The sequence below is a fragment of the Vombatus ursinus genome, unplaced genomic scaffold (assembly GCF_900497805.2).
Source record: "Vombatus ursinus unplaced genomic scaffold, bare-nosed wombat genome assembly UNPS02014789.1, whole genome shotgun sequence".
Lineage (NCBI taxonomy): Eukaryota > Metazoa > Chordata > Mammalia > Diprotodontia > Vombatidae > Vombatus > Vombatus ursinus.
In genome coordinates this window covers 21740231-21758260 of record NW_020954567.1, presented here as the reverse complement: position 1 = coordinate 21758260, position 18030 = coordinate 21740231, and positions in this window count along the sequence as shown.

Below are 18030 nucleotides of genomic sequence, written 5' to 3'. Positions count from 1 at the left end.
AACTGAGTCAGACGGAGGTTAAGTGACTTGCCCAGGGTCACACAGTTAATGAGTGTCTTAGGTTGGGTTTGAACTCTTTCTGATCCAGCACTCTATCCACTGTGTTAACAGCTGCCTCAACAACTGCCTATCATGGAGCCTTCATAAGAATATAATTCAGTCTCTTGTTTTTACAGATGAAGAAACAGAAGCATTGAGAAAATCATTCATTTATGCAAGAGTTTACTGAGCACCTACTCCCTGCAAGGTTAAGCATTAGCTGGTTATTTGGAACTCCCTTTTCCATTATATCATTGTTTGTTTCATTTGTTTAGATCTTGGCAGACTGTTCCCACATAAAGTAGTTAGCTCTGGACCTTAATTTCTACACATTTTTTTTGAGAAATATAGCTACATATAAATATACCTATAATAATGCAGGAAAACCTGCAACTCTGGAACCCTTGCAGGCTGAATCAATACCTCAAGTCTTTTTTTTTTTTTTTGTATCTTATTTAATATTTTATTTTCCCCAGTTACATGTAAAAACCATTTTAACATTCTTTTTTCCCCAAATTTTGAGTTCCAAATTCTCTCCCTCCTTGCCCCCCTCCATTGAGAAGGCAAGCAACTTGACATAGATCATACGTGTGTAGTCATGCAAAACACATTTTCATGTAAGTAATTCTGTGAAAGAAAACACTGACAAAAAAATCCAAGAAAAATAAAGAGAAAGTATCTTTGATCTGAATTCAGGCTGTAACAGTACTTTCTCTGGAAATAGCTAGCACCTTAAGGCAGCTAGGTGGCACAGTGGATAGAGCACCAGCCCTGGAGTCAGGAAGACCTGAGTTCAAATACAGCCTCAGACACTTGACACTTACTAGCTGTGTGACCTTGGGCAAGTCACTTAACCCCATTGCCTAGGACCCCCCCCCAAATATCACCTTTTATGGTAAGTCTTGCAGAATTGTCTTAGATCATTGTATTGCTGAGAATAGGTAAGTTATTCATATTAGATCATCATACAATATTGCTGTTACTATGTATGATGTTCTGGTTCTGTTCATTTCACTTTGCATCAGTTCATGTAAGTCTTTCTGTGTTTTTCCGAGAGCATCCTGCTCATCATTTCTTAAAGCACAATAGTATTCCATCACAATAATACATAACTTATTCAGCCATTCCCCAATTGATGGGCATCCCCTCAATTTCCAATTCTTTGCCACTACTAAAAGATCTGGTATAAATATTTTTGTACACATAGGTCTTTTTCCTTTTTGTTTTTTATTTCCTTGGGCTACAAACTTAGTAGTGGTATTACCAGGTCAAAGGGTATTCATGGTTTTATAGCCCTTTGGGCATAGTTCCAAATTGCTCTACAGGTTGAATCACAACTCCACCAACAGTGCATTAATGTCTCATTTTTCCCACATCCCCTCCAACATCTGTCATTTTCCTTTTCTGTCCTATTAGCCAGTCTGACGGGTGTGAGGTAGTAGCTCAGAGTTGTTCTAATTTGCATTTTTCTCATTGACAGTAATTTAGAGCTTTTTTCATATGGTTATAAATAACTTTGATTGCTTTGTCTGAAAACTGCCAGTTCATATCCTTTGGCCATTTATCAATTGAGGAATGGCTCTTATTTCTATAAATTTGACTCAGTTTTCTATATGTGTGATAAATGAAATCTTTATCAGAAAAACTCACTGTAAATTTTTTTTTCACAGTAATGATTACCAACTATGTATTTCCCTCCATCCTATCTCCTCCCCATTTATCCTACTCTTCTTTTACCCTGTCCATTCTCAAAAGTGTTTTGCTTCTGATTTTTACCTCCCTCAAACTGACCACCCTTCTATGAGCTCTGCACCCCACCCCCTTCTCATATTCCCTTCTCTTCCTACTTTCCTGTATGGTAAGATAGATTTTTTTTTTGATGAGGCAACTGGAGTTAATTGACTTGCCCAGAGTCACACAGCTAGTGAGTGTCAAGTGTCTGAGGCTGGATTCGAATTCAGGTCCTACTGACTTCAAGGCCAGTGCTCCATCCACTGTGCCACCTGGCTGTCCCAGTAAGATAGATTTCTATACTCAACAGAGTGTGTATGTGATTCTCTCTTTGAGACAATTCTGATGAGAGTAAGGTTCGTGTGCTTCTCTCCCTGCTTCCCCTATTCCCCCCTCCACTGTAAAATCTCTTTCAGACCTCTTTAAGTCAGATAATTTATCCCATTCTACCTTTCCTTTTCTCCTTCTCCCAGTTCATTCTTCTGTCTCATCCCTTTATTTTGTTTTTTTAGATAACTGTACCATCCATTCAACTCACACCTCTGTTCTCTGTCTATGTACACTCCGTCTAACTGCCTTAATAATGAGAAAGTTTTTAGGAGTTATAAATTTCATTTTCCCATGTAGGAGTATAAACAGCTTAACCTTATCAAATTTCTTATGATTTCCCTTCCCTGTTTATTTTTATTTGCTTCTTTTGAATCTTGTATTTAAAAGTCAAATTTTCTATTTAGCTCTAGTCTTTTCATCAGGAATGCTTGAAAGTCCTCTATTTTATTGAATGTCCATTTTCACCCTGAAGGATTATTCTCAGTTTTGCTGGGTAGGTTATTCTTGGTTGTAATCCTAACTTCTTTGCCCTCTGGAATATCATATTCTAAGCCCTCCAATCCTTTAATGTAGAAGCTGCTAAATCTTGAGTTATCCTGACTGTGGCTCCATGATACTTGAATTGTTTCTTTCTGGCTGCTTGCAATATTTTCTCCTTGACCTGGGAACTCTGGAATTTAGTTAAAATATTCCTGGCAGTTTTCATTTCATTCTATTGGCAGGGAGTTGGAAATTGGGAGGATGCCCATCACTTGGGGAATGGCTGAACAAATTGTGCTATGTGATTGTGATAGAATGCTATTGTGCTATAAGAAATGATGAGCAGAGATATACAGGGAATGGGGTATAGAAATCTATCCTGCCCTATAGGAAAACTGAAGGGAAAGAGGATAAGAGAAGGAAGGGAGAGATAAAAGGGAGGGCAGAATAGGAAAAGGGGTACTCAGAATGCATGCCATCTTGGAGTGGGAGGAGGAACAAGATGGGGAGAAAATTTGGAACTCAAAATCTTGTGGAAGTGAATGTTGAAAACTAAAAATAAATAAATTAATTAAAAAAAAGAAATGATGAGCAGGATGCTCTCAGAGAAACCTGGAAAGACTTAACATGAGCTGATGCAAAGTGAAATGTACTGTGTACAGAGTAACAGCAATATTGTAAGATGATCAGCTGTGAATTACTTAGTTATTCTCAGCAAGACAACTCTGAAGGATTTATGATGAAAAATGCTATCCATTCCCAGATAAAGAACTGATGATGTTTGAATACAGATTGAAGCATACTTTTTAAACTTTATTTTTCTTGAGTTTTTTTTGGGGGGTCTATATTTTCTTTCACAACATGACTAATATGGAAATATGTTTTGCATGACTATACATGTATAACCTCTATGGAATTGCTTGCCTTCTCAATGGCAGGGCAGGGGAGGGGGGGAGAGGGAGGAAGGTAGAGAATTTGGAACTCAAAGTTTTAAAAATAAATGTTACAAATTGTTTTTACATGTAATTGGGGAAAATAAAATACTAAATAAAATTTAAAAACAAAATATAACAAAACAAAATAACCATCTTTATGATCATACTGTCAAAGTCAAATATGAGGTGAATGATGTCATAGTGTCATCATATAATTTTGTCAGAAAAATTTCTACTCTCCCATCAATATGTGACTTATTCTTTATCCTAAAATTTAACATGCATTTATAAATGTAATATAAGTTTTGTTACACATAAGATAAAATAAACTTTCACAATTTTGAGTTTCATTTTTTCAGATAAAGTCTCAATCAAACCCTCCTCCCGCACGCAAACACAAACATTTTTCACTATGAAATGTTGGTCCCTATTTTAAGTGGTGTCACTCTAAGTAGGCTTTTTCCAGTACTAATCATCCTTGGATTATGAGGACCTCCTGTGTATTTACAGAGTGATATAGAACTCTTTGTACACCTTTCAAGGAAAAAAAATTAGATTTTATGTGAATATTGTAACACATAAATGTTCTAATCTCTGCCCAAGTCCCTCTCAGTGAATATGGCATTATCTCTGAGACACTAATTAAAGATGAAGCCAGCTCCTAAAGGAAAGATTGTGCTAAAAAAGCAAAATAAAGAAAACTACTTTTTAACTACTTTGGCTCTATGGAGAGAAGAGCTTGGCTAGCTCCTAGATTGAACTGGTTCCTAGAACAAGGAAACATTTGCCTGATAAAAATTTCATTGTCTTGGGAGGCATAGGAGAGGGACCTGTCTACAAAAGGAGAGGCCTTTGTTCTATATCTCTACATGTCTCAAATCTTGATTATCTCTTCTATTTTTAACCCAGGCTCATGAAAAATATATGAAATGCTCTCTCCTGGGGCTTTACAAATAATATTCTTAGCTCCTTACATAGAAAAGAACTGGACCCCTTCTTAATTACTAAAAAGATCTAAAATTTTCCAGCTTCTGCTATTTGACTTGGAGCCAGGCACCTGGTTTTAAACCTAGGCTCTATTATTTTCTACTTCTGTGATCTTGGGTGACTTACTTCCCTTCTGAATTTTACTTTTTCCATCTCTAAAATGAGGGGTTAGATCTAATCTGTTGTAAACGCTGCAATACTAATGAAGCCCACTTTCTTCTGCTCTAGCAGATGCTAACCCTAGTTTGCACAAAACATCCTTAATGAGTATACCATGCTTTGTAGAACAAAAGTATTCCTGAAAAGTCACAATCCATTGGTGGGCTAGTGGTTTATAAAGAAGAGTGGGGTTATCTCATGGAAGTCACAGAAACATGAAAGAAAAACAAAACAAATTTTTAAAAATGCCTGGCCTGGATGCATCAGGGATCATTAATACTGTACAATATAAGTAGGAGGAGGTTTGTTTACACAAGATTGGACTGAAAAAAATACTGCAGAAAGCTCTTGATGATAACATTGATATAATCCACTGTCTTGATCATAGGTATAGAGGATTAAGAGAGGATTTCAGTTTCAAGGGTTGTTAATCTGACAAGGCTAATAGAACACTGAAAAAATAAAAACAATGAAAGATCCAAAGGAGCAGAATTCAGGTTTCAGAGGACAAATACAATGTGAGTAGAGCCATCGGTGGTAAATCAAATGCCTTTTCCTGACCACTTGTTGTTATGGGGATTGGGATTACCCAAATCTGGAATGATTTGCCTTGAGAGGTAGTGGGACCCACTCACTGAAGATCTTCAAGAGAAGGTTGGAAGACCACTTGATGATAATGAAGAAGGGATTCTTGCTCATGACTGAATTGGACCAGATGCCCTTGAGGTCTCTTCTAACTCTGAACTTCTGTGAAAACCTTATGTACCATTGAAAGCCCAGCTGAAATTCCATATGATCTCTCCTCCATCCAACCAGAGATAAGGGAAAGATTGGAGAGGGAAAGATTATTCCACGTTATACTCCTGGTAATAATGGCAATATGGCAAAAGATTGCTGTTATTCAAGTGCATACAAATTAAACTGAAAGACTGGAAGCTCACTGAGGGCAGGGACCGTCTCCCATAACACTTTGAATTTCTTATACTACCTATTAATTTGTACTTAGTAGGTGTGTAATAGGACATAGTGGATAGAGCATGGGGCCTGAAGTCAGGAAGAATCCTCTTCCTGAGTTCAAATCCAGCCTCAAGCATTTACTAGTTGTGTGAACCTCAGCAAGTCACTTGTTGACCTCAATTTCCACATATGTAAAATGAGCTGAAAAAGGAAATGGCAAACTACTCCATTATATTTGCCAAGAAAACCCTAAATGGGGTCATGAAGAATTGGATCTGACTGAATACCTGGTGTATAATAAATATCTCTTGGAGGTATTTTTAAGCAAAGTCTTCATCTTAAATACAAGTCTAAGGGACAGGTAGAGCAGTAGGTAGAGTGGCAGGTCTACAGTCAGAAAGAAAGACCTGAGTTCAGATCTAGTCTCAGACACTTACCATATTGCATGACCCTGAGCAAGTCACTTAACCCCTGAGTCTTAGTTTCCTCATCTGTAAAAAAAAAAAAAAATAATAATAATAGCACCTATCTCCCAGGGTTGTTGAGAGAATCAAACAAAGATAATATTTGTAAAGCGCTTAGCACAATGCCTGGCACGTAGTCGGCACTATGGAAATGTTTATTATTATTATTATCATTATTACATTATTACTAGTGCTGTAATCATCAATGAAGAATCAATCTTCACTGGTGCCTAGTATCCATTCATTGAGTATTTTATGTAAGTCACTGACTGAAAATGGATTCTCAGTCACTCACGGGTTGGACTACATGACCTTTGAAGTCACTTGTAATTCTATGATTTTGTGATTCAGTATGGAACACACTGACTTTACATAGTTTATTTAGCCACTCAACACATATCATTCCAACCTAAGTACCATTATATTTGATTATAAAAGTTATTTATATACAAGAGAGGCAAAAACCACTATACCATGGCATACTTTTAATATCACAAAGGAATTGTGGTAGTGGTGGTAAAATAAATAACTTACTTTAGCTATGAAATGAACTAAAGCATTATGTTGTCATTCCATAGTAACTGTTGACACAGTCTTTGCATGTGTTCATGCATACACATATCTCATATATATGTAGACACATATATACATATACACATGATATATATACTATGTGTATATATGCTAAATAAATGTATATATAACATACATACACGCTAAACGTGTGTGTGTGTGTGTGTGTGTGTGTGTACTAAAATCTCACTCCAATCCCTCATCAAGGAGTGAAGGTGATCGTGGATTCATGAAGGATATGCAAGTAGAGTGTAAGCTCTGCCAGTTCCTATGGAGGTCAAAAGGCTTTGAGTTTGGACCTGGAGCAGATTTAACAACAACAATAGCTAGCACTTTATATAGCACTTTATGTTTGCAAAGCATTTTATAAATATTATCTCGTTGGATCCTCACAACAACACTAGGGGATAGGTGCTATTATCTCCATTTTACAGATGAGGAATACTGAGGCAGACAGAGGTTAAGTGACTTATCTAGGGGTACACATCTAGTAATTATCTGAGATTAGATTTGAATTCAGGTCTTCTTAACTCCAGGTCCACTGCTCTGAACACTGTGTCAGCTCACTGCCTATGTCTGTCATCCAATAGCTAGCCATAAAAAGTTTCGAAAAGCTCACCGTCACTTGAGCATTGCCCACAAGGTAATGACTGTGGTGTTACCTATTACAGTCATTTGCTCCTGTCCAATTACAATTTTCTATCTTCCCTGGAGCCTAGCAGAATCTCCACATTGAAAGGGACCTCAGAGGTCATTTGGTCTAACTCATTTCTGAAAAGGAAGTCAGTCTCCAACTAAAGACTCAGTGACCCCATTCTTCCACAAGCAGCCCATTCCACTTTGGAGTAGCTCTAATTGTTGGGAAGTTTCTTCCATACATTGAGTCTAAAATAAATTAGCCTTTCCGTGGCTTCCTCTCATTATTCCTAGTTCTGTCTTCTATAACCAAGGAAGTTTGATCAATCCCTTTTCCACCTGACAGCCCACTGATAACTTTACAATGCATGTCAACACTTCTGTACTTAAAGAAACCCTCTTCTACAAAAGGGCTCTTCTCACATACTTGAAAATATTTATCATATCTTCTTGAATCTCCTCTTCTCCAGTTGAAAAGCCTCTACTTCCTTCAACTGATCCTCAAAATGACCTGAACCCAAGGCTCTCCACCATCTTGGCTGCCCACCTTTGGACTGTTTCCAGCTTATCAATATCCTTCATAAACTGGCCCCTAAAGCTGAACACAATCCCCCTAAAGCTGAATACAGAGGAACTACACATCTCCATTTTTGGAAGCTATACTTCCCTTCATGTAGAACAAGATTGTATTAGTTTTGTTTGTTTTTTTGGCTGTCATACTACAATGCTCACTCATATTGAGCTTGCACACCACTATAATGTCTAGATCTTTTTCTCAGACATATATTATATATATATATAAATATGTATATATATATAAACCATTCCTCCTCCATCTTGTATTGGTGAAGTTGATTCTTTTGCACCTGAGTGAGTATGACTTTACATTTACCCTTATTTAATTTAATCTTAGTAGACTCTGCCCAACGTTCCTGCCTGCCAAGATCCTTGTGGATCCTTACTCTGTCATCCATTGTGTTCGCTATCCCTCTCAGCTTTGTGACTTCTCTAACTCTAATAAACATGCTTTTAACAAAGTGATGGATAAAAATGTTGAACCGCACAAGACCTAGTTCAAATCTCTAGGGCTCTCCATTAGAGAGCCTATAAGTTGACTCTGGGAGAGTTAATGACATTCTTTGAGGGAAGAGTACAAGCATTTATTAAGTGCCTACTATATGCTAGGCATTTAACAAATATGATCTCATTTGTTCTTCAAATAAACCCTGGGAGTAGGTATTATTATCTCCCCTATTTTATAGGTGAGGAAACTGAGGCAAACAGAAGTTAGGTGACTTGCCCAGGGCCACATAGTTAGGAAATATCTGAGTCTAGGTTTGAATTCACATCTTCCTGACTCCAAGTGCAGTGCTTTATCAACTGAGCCACCTAGCTGTATTGGATATTCTGAATTCAACCAATTCTGAATCCATCCAACTATAATCACAGTGGCCAATCTATGTCTTGATTCCCCTAAAAAAACTCATTTATGATCAGCAACATGGGGACAACACAGGTCTTCCTGATTCCAGGCCTGGCACTCTATCCATTGCACCAACTAGCTGTCACTTGTTTTTACACAGTTGTTTGCATATTATCTTTCTCATGAGACTGTGAGCTTCTTGAGAACAGGGATTGTCTTTTACCTTTCTTTGTATCTCCAGTGCTTAGCCAAGTGCCTGGCACATAGTACGCACCTAATAAATATGTATCACCTGGCTGATTTCCTCTCCAACCTATCCTCTGCTGCCAAAGTGATATTCCTAAAGCATGTGCTGAACATGCCATTCCACTGTTCTATAAACACCAGTGGCTCCCTATTACCTTTAGAATTAAATATAACCTGTACTTTAGCATTTGAAGCCTTTTGCAATCTGACTCCAACCTACTTTTCGGGTTTATCATATATTGCTCCCTTTACATACTTATTCTGCAGTCTTGTCAAATTGACCTCCTTTCTGTCTCTCACAAACAACACTACATCTTCAGTCTCCATATCTTTACATATCCCCATGCCTGGAATTTAATGCTTTCTCATCTCCTTCTCTTAGAAGCTAATTTCCTTCAAAGCTTAGCTCAAAGACCACCTCAAACACAAGGCTTTTACTGAACCTTACCCCTCCCCACAAGCTAATCCCTCATCAATTTGCCTTGTATTTATTTTGCATATACTCGTACATGTATGTATTCTCCCATCTCTTTGAAGGCAAGGAGTGCTTCACTTTTTACCTTTGCATCCGTCAAGTTATTTGATTAATTGATACAAAAGCCACTTACATCTTCATGTTATTGATTAGAATACTGAACAGGACAGATCTAAGTAAAGTGTTCTGTCATCCTCTATTGGAGATCTCCTTCCAGATTCACTAATCAATACTCTTTGAGTGTAGTCAATTTAACCAACTACCAATACCCTTAATAGTACTATTATCTAGTATTTTATTTTCCCCCACTTACACGTAAAAACAATTTTTAGCATTTGTTTCCAAAACTTGAGTTCCAAATTCTCTTCCTTCCTTTCTCCCCATGCCCCCTCATTGAGAAGGCAAGTAATTCCACATAGGTTATACATGTGTAGTCATGTGAAACATTTCGTTATTGGTCATGTTGTGAAAGAAAACAGACAAAAAAAAAACTCAAGAAAAATAAGGTAAAACAAAGTATGCATCAATCTGTATTCAGACACCATCAGTTCCTTCTCTGGGGATAGACGGCATTTTTCATCATAAGTCTTTCAGAATTGTCTTGGATCATTGTATTGCTGAGAATAGCTAAGTCATTCACAGCTGATCATCTTATAATATTGCTGTTACTTTGTACACAGTACATTTCATTTTGCATCAGCCCATGCAAGTCTTTCCAGGTTTTTCTGAGAGCGTCTTGCTCATTATTTCTTATAGCACAATAGTATTCCATCATAATCACATAGTACAGTTTGTTCAGACATTCCCCAATTGATGGCCATCCCCTCAATTTCTAATTCTTTGCCACCAGAAAAGAGCTGCTACAAAATTTTTGTACATATATGTCTTTTTCCTTTTTTTTTTTTTAATTTCTTTTGGGATACAGACCTAGTAGTGGTATTACTAAGTCAAAGGATATTCATGGTTTTATAGCCCTTTGGGCATAGTTCCAAGAATCAGGTCACAACTCCACCAACAATGCATTAATGTCTCATTTTTCCCACATCCCCTCCAACATTTGTCATTCTCCTTTTCTGTCCTATTAGCCAATCTAATAGGTATGAAGTAGTACCTCAGAATTGTTTTAATTTGCATTTTTCCAATCAATAGTGAGTTAGAGCATTTTTTCATATGGCTATAGCTTTGATTACTTTATCCAAAAACTGTTCTTGTCTTTTGATGATTTATCAATTGGGAAATGGCTCTTACTTTTATAAATTTGACTTAATTCTCAGTTGTTTGAGAAATAAGGCCTTTATCAGAGAAACTTGCTTCAAATTCTTTTTAGTTATGATTGCTAAATGTATTTCCCTTCATCCTATTTTTCCTCATTTATTCTTTTCTCTCTCTCTCCTTTCACCCTGTCCCTCCTCAAAAGTGTTTTGCTTCTGACTACCACCTCCCCAAATCCACCTTCTTTTCTATCACCCCCCTTTCCCTTATCCCCCTTCCCCTCCTGGGTAAGACAGATTTATATACTCAATTGAATGTGTATGTTATTCCCTCTCTGAGCCAATTTGGATGAGGGTAAGGTTCACTTGGTCTCCCTCACCCCCTCCCTCTTCTCCACTGCAAAAGCTTTTTCTTGCCTCTTTTATGTGAGATAATTTACCTTGTTCTACTTCTCTCTTTCCCTTTCTCCTAGTGTATTCCTCTCATCCCTTAATTATATATTTTAGATAATCATTCCTTCATATTCAACTCACATCTGTGCCCTCTGTCTGTATATACTCCTAACTACCCTAATAATGAGAAAAGTTTTATGAGTTCTAAGTATCATTGTTCCATGTAGGAATGTAAACAGTTTAACCTGAAGTCCCTTATGATTTCCCTTCCCTGTTTACCTTTTTATGCTTCTCTTGACTCTTGTATTTGAAAGTCAAATTTCTATTCAACTCTGGTCTTTTCATTAATCATGCTTGAAAGTCCTCTATTTAATTCAATGTCCATTTTCCTCCCCTGAAGGATTATACTCAGTTTTGCTGGATAGGTGATTCTTAGTTGTAATCTTAGCTCTTTTGCCCTCTGGAATATCATATTCCAAGCCCTCCTATCCTTTAATATAGAAGCTGCTAAATCCTGTGTTATCCTGACTGTGGCTCCATGACACTTGAATTGTTTCTTTCTGGCTGCTTGCAATATTCTCTCCTTGACCTGAGAGCTCTGAAATTTAGCTATAGTATTTGTGAGAGTTTTCATTTTGGGATCTCTTTAAGGAGGTGATCAATGGATTCTTTTAATTTCTATTTTACCCTCTGGTTCTAGAATATCAGGGCAGTTTCCCTTGATAATTTCTTGAAAGATGATGTTAAGTTTCTTTTTTGGATCCATAGCTTTCAGGTAGTCCAATAATCTTAAAATTATCTCTCCTGGATCTATTTTCCAAGTCAGTTGTTTTTCCAATGAGATATTTCACATTGTCTTCTACTTTTTCCCATTCTTTTGATTTTATTTTATTGTTTCTTGATGTCTTATAAAGTTATTAGCTTCCATTTGCCTGATTCTAATTTTTAAGGACTTATTTTCTTCAGGGAATTTTTGCATATCTTCTTCCATTTGGCCAATTATACTTTTTAAGGAATTCTCTTCATTGGATTTTTGTGCCCCTTTAACCATTTGGCTTAGTCTGTTTTTCAAAGTGTTATTTTCTTCAGTATTTTTTTCTGTCTCCTTTACCAAGCCATTGACTCATTTTTCATGATTTTCTTGCATTGCTCTCATTTCTCTTCCCAATTCTTCTTCTACCTCTCTTATGTGATTTTCAAAATCCTTTTTGAGTTCTTCCATGGCCTGAGAACAACTGATATTTTTCTTGGAGCTTTGGACACAGGAGCTTTGACTTTGTTATCTTCTTCTGAGTGTATTTTGATCTTCCTTGTCACCATAGTAACTTGCTATGGTCAGAATTTTTTTCTGTTGTTTGTTCACTTTCCAGTCTATTTCTTGACTTTAAACTATTTGTTAAAGTGGGCATCTGCTTCCAGGGTGGAGGATGCACTGCCCTAAGCTTCAAGTTTTTTTGTGTAGCTGTTTTCAGAGATACTTCTAAGGACCTTCAAGTTTTCAGTTTTTCCAAGGTGGTATGATCTAAGGAAAGGTATGTTTACTACTCTCCTGGCCTGTGCTATGGTCTGTGAGTGACCACCAGCACTCTTTTCTGCTCTGGAACTGTGACACTCATTCCCAAGGCTTGTTCCTGGTTTGTTGGGGCCTAGCCTGTGCTGGTACAGACTGCACTGAACTATGCTCCACTCTCACCCAGTTGTGACAGACCTTTCCTGCTGACCTAAGTTGTCTTTGGCTTGAAAATTATTTCACCCCATCCTTTTGTGGATTCTATCCCTTCAGAAATTGTTTTATGGCATTATTTAAAGGTATTGGGAGGAGTTTTAAGAGAGTTCAGGGAAGTTGCTGCCTTTTCTCCACCATCTTGGCTCCAACAGTACTATTATTTAGCCACATTTATCGAATTTACCCATAATGTTCTAGGTTGCCCAGTGGCACTACTCTGCCCTCCTCTAATCAACAGAACCTAGAAGTATACTTAGCTATCCCAACAATTCAGATGTTAAACAGAACATTATATCTCTTGGTATCATTCACTGTGTGCATGTTAAAGGGATAGTAGTATCCAGGCTACACACCCTACCTATGCGTAGAGATCCCCCCCAAACCCATAAGGTGCTGCAGGCTTCCTCCATTTAGTTTCTCTTTTCACACTAAAACTCACACCTCAAAATGCACACTTAGCATCGCCAATGCCTTTGCTTCCATGTTCTGACATGATTATCCCACATAAGCTAGCTTCTAACCATCCCTTGACAAGTTTTCCAATACTCTACTTACTTCTTAATGTCAGTAAATGCCCATGAAGGATGATCAATTGTTTCTATCTTTTGCCATCATAGCAATGGTGAGAGACAGGGAAGGAATCTTTTTACACAGGTGGCAGCATTGTGTTTTTCTCTTGCTTCTAGTTTTCTGCTATCCTAATCCCCTGACACAAGGATACCATATGACAAATTGTCAATTAAATTCTTATTGGAATCCAGATACACTATGTCTACAGCATTTCCTGGATATACCAGTCAGGTAACAATGTCAAAGAAAGGAAATGGTTAGTCTGGCCTGTGTTTGTTTCTAATAAACCAATGCTGGCTTCCAGCAGGCTTTGATTTCTTGGTTAAATACTAACAAACCATACATTTAGTAATCCATTCTGATACAAAACAAAGTGAATAGAACCAAGAGAGCAATTTGTACAATTACCACAATCATGTAAAGTAACATGAAAAAACATAAGAACTCTGTTCAATGCAATGCTTCATTTTTTTCTTCAGAGAATTGATGGTGACCGCTCTCTACCTTCTTTCAGAAAAGTGGTGGGGGACTAAGATTAGAATGAAGCATACATTGCTAGACATGGCCAATATGTTGGCTTGTTTTATTTTACCTACATAGCTTTGTTATGGGGGGATGGGTCTTATCAGGGGTGTTCCTGAAAAGTGACATTAATGTAAAAATTTTAAAAAGACATCAATAAAACATTTGTTTTTTAAAAAAAAATTTTAGAATTTTGCTGGAGATCAAAGTCAAGCTTACCTATCAGAGTTTCTGGAAATTCATCTTTTCTCCCCCATTAAAAACCAAGGCCAAGAGAGACCATATTTGGTCTCTCTCATTCCCTGCAGTTCTTCCAAGACCACATTCAGTGGTTCACTATTTCCACCTGTAAGCTTTTAATACACTAGAATGTAATTGGTCTGTGTTGTGTGCTGGTTGAGGATGGTCTGTGATGGCTGATGGATGCCACCTAAAAGCACTGAGAGCAACTTGGTTTATATTCCAGCAGGTGCCTCCTCATAGGATTTTTTTAGATGGAGGTGAGATATTCTAAGTCATTGAGTTTAACCATTTTGTTTTAGAAATGAAGAGACAGAGGTCTAAAGATGTTAAGTAATTTTCAAAAGGTTGCACAGCTAGTTAGTCAAGGCAACCAGAACTAGGTCCAATTCCCAGCTTTTTGTTATCCTCATTATTGATAATAATACTATACACTACATCCATTTTAGGTGTATTTAAAATTTAGATTCTGCATCTTTTGCCTGGGTTGTTTATGGAAAGAAATATCTGTTAATAATCTTATCCTTTGAAATGGATAAAGGCCTTAAAACTGTTTCAGTTCCTTAACTGAATTTTAGAATTTCTGAAGATTTAAAATATAGGCAGAACAGAACCTTGAAATTATGACATGAAGAATAAAATTTCCTATCTTTGTGCTGACATACTTCATGCCAATTAAAATTTTTTTTTAAATCTTATAACCTCTACTTCCTTTCCCCAAAGCATAACCCTATTCATTATCTTTTCTCTTAAACTCTTAAACTTTTCTCTTAAAACTTAAACTTTTCTCTAAACTATTTATTCACTTAGGTCCTCACCAGACCTCTGGCCTTATTCCACCAGACCTCTGGCCTTATTCCACGGACTTCTGCCTCTTATCCACTTTGGTTGTCACGCTAATGTCTTCTATCCTCATTTCTACTCATCTCTAAAGGTTTTATCTACACTTTGAATGGTTTTACCTCTCCATGAATTTAAAATTCACCTTAAAAACAAACCACTCCCAGAAATCTACAAACCAAGGAAAACAATACCAACTTCCTATCAAAGCAAACCATCTTAATCTCATTTCCCCTGAACTTATGACTATTAGCCTCATACTGCATTGCCTGGGTACGTTACCAATACATGTTATCTAGCTTCAACTAGGAGGCAACTGGCAGCTCTATTGGTAAAGCCTTGGACTTGAGTTCAAGTCTGACCTCAGACACTTACTAGCTGTGTGACCTTGGACAAGTCACTTGACCTCTGTTTAGCTAAATCCACTGGAGAAGAAAATGGCAAACCACTTCAGTATCTTTGGCCAGAAAACCCCTGGACAGCATTGGTGTGCTATGGTCCACGGGATCACGATGAGTCGGACATGATTGAACAAAAAGCTTCAATACAGCAATCCTTTTTTTTTACTGATTCCTTTTCTCCCTCAACTGGGAAGTTATACCAAACCTTCTTTTCTCTCCTCAAGCCTCTTACACCTCCACTTCCTTCTCTCTCAGCTGAAGGACCCTTTATTACTTGATTGAAAAAATTAAGACTATTCAACCTCAGCTCCCTCTTCTCAGTTTCTCTTAATCTCAAAACACCTTTTACATCTTCCCATTCTCACTTCTAGTCTCTGAAAATAACATGGCCCCTCCCCCCTTTTTTGTCAAGTTAAGACTTCTACATTTGTCCTTGATCCCACTCCCTCTCATTTTTTTCCAGCAAATTGCCCTCAATATAATCGCCACCCTTTTCCAACTCACACACTTCTCTAATTTTCGGATTCTCCCTATCTACTAGTTACTAGTCCCTTCCTTATTGCTTTCAAACATATTCATCCTTTAAAAACAAGAATACAACTTCAATAGACCATAGCATCCCCTTAATCTATTGCCCTAGATCCTTTCCACCTCCCTTTTTCAGCCAAACTAGAAAAAGCTATCTACACATAGTTCCTATTTCTTCTCCTCTCACTGAAGCCTTTGTAACCTACCTGGCTTTTGACCTTTATCACTCAACCAAAACTGCTTTCTTAAGTTACCAGTGATCTCGAGTGGCAAATTTTTTGTGGTCATGTTTTAAGCTCCAGATTACTTCCCTCCCCACCCCACACTGGAGAAGACCACCATTTGACACAGATGTGTGTGCTTTGTAGTTGATTTTAATATAATACTCAGAATAGCAAATCTTGATGTATGCTGCATTTGACACCACTAATAACCCTCTTCTCCTGAACACTGTCTCCTCTCTGGATTTTTGTGATACTAACTCTCCTCGTTCTCCTATCTTTCTAACCTTTTCTTAGTTTCCTTTGATGGCAACAAGGTGGCATAGGGAAAACCTTGGTTAAAATCTTCCCTCAGACTTACTAGTATTACCCTAGGCAAGTCAATTTATCTTATCTACCTTGGTTTCCTCAACTGTAAAATGGGGATAATAACAGCATCTGCATCCCAGCGTTGTTGTGGGGATCAAAGGAGATATTTTAGTGTTTAGCATAGCAGGCACTTAATAAATGCTTGTCCATTTCTCCCTTTCTCTTCATCATCTATTTCATGTCTTCTAACTATGGATATTCCCCAAGATTGTCTTGTCCTCCTCTCTCCACCCTATCAGTGACTTTAGCTCCCATGGGTTTAATTATCTCTATGTGGATGACTCACAAATCTAAACAAACAACCCACTTCTCCAATGAGCTTCTGACCCCCATCACTGACTCCCTATTGACTATCTCAAACTGGATGTTCTGGAGGTATCCTAAACACAACAGTCCAAAACACAACTCATTACCTGTCCCCTGCCTCCCTAAATCAACCCGTATTCCAAACTTATTTTTATTCAAGGAATTACCAATCTTCCAAACTCCCAGGTCTGTAACCTTGGCATTAACCTTGACTCTTCATTCTCCTTTACCCTATATATCTAATCAGTTGCTAATTGTGGCTTTCTACTTCTATAACCTTCTAGAAGAAACCTTTACTCATCTACCGTTAGTAACCTCCTTCCTAAATTATCTTGAATTTAACTGTGTTTATTCTCTTTTTATTTAATCTACATGTGTCTATATGTGTACTTGTGGTCTCCTCTGTTTGAATGAAAATTCCTTGAGAGTTGGGATTGTTTCATTCTTTGTATTTGTATCCTCAATGCCTGGCACATAGTAGGCCCTTAATAAATGCTTGTGGGCTTAATCTAAATAAAATGTAAATGCTGCAAAAGGGAAAGCAACAGGGGTACAGTAAGGAAGATTTCTTTGGAATGAGTACACCATTCTCAAGGAAAGCAAGTGAACCATTAGGTGTGACAGTAAAGTGATGGGAATAAGCCTAGAAGCTACAAATACCCATTTTCCAAGCCTGGAACTGCTAAAAAATGTATAAAAGAAGTAACTCCATTATTGTAGTACTCCCTCCAAAGCTGCTTCTTTTTCTGAAATTCTATTGCCATATTTCTGGATTGTCTTTAGGTATTGACCAACAAAGTAGGATGAATGGATGACTTCCCCACTAAATATTACTCCTCTTCAAATAGACTATGGTCCAGTCACATTCTAAGCTAAACATTACTCATGGTAAATATATTCCATCTTCCATTTCTGTGTCTTCACATTGGATGTCCCTCATATCTGGAATCTTTCCTTATTAGAATCCTTGGCAAGACTCAGCTCCAATGCCATCTTCTGTAGATGGCCCTTCCTGGTCCCCAATCTATTGGAATCTTCCCTTCCCCTTGGGGTTACCTTCCATTCATTCTGTATGTATCTTGTATATCTATTTATAGACATGTTATCTACCCCATTAGAATCCAAACTCTTTAAGGACAAGACCTCTTTTTGGCTTACTTTGCATCCTCAGCCATTTGAAATATCTGGCACATTAAGTACTTAATAAATGGTCATTGATTGACTACTTAAAGTTATTTTCTTTTTTTTATTATTTTTAGGCAATTGGG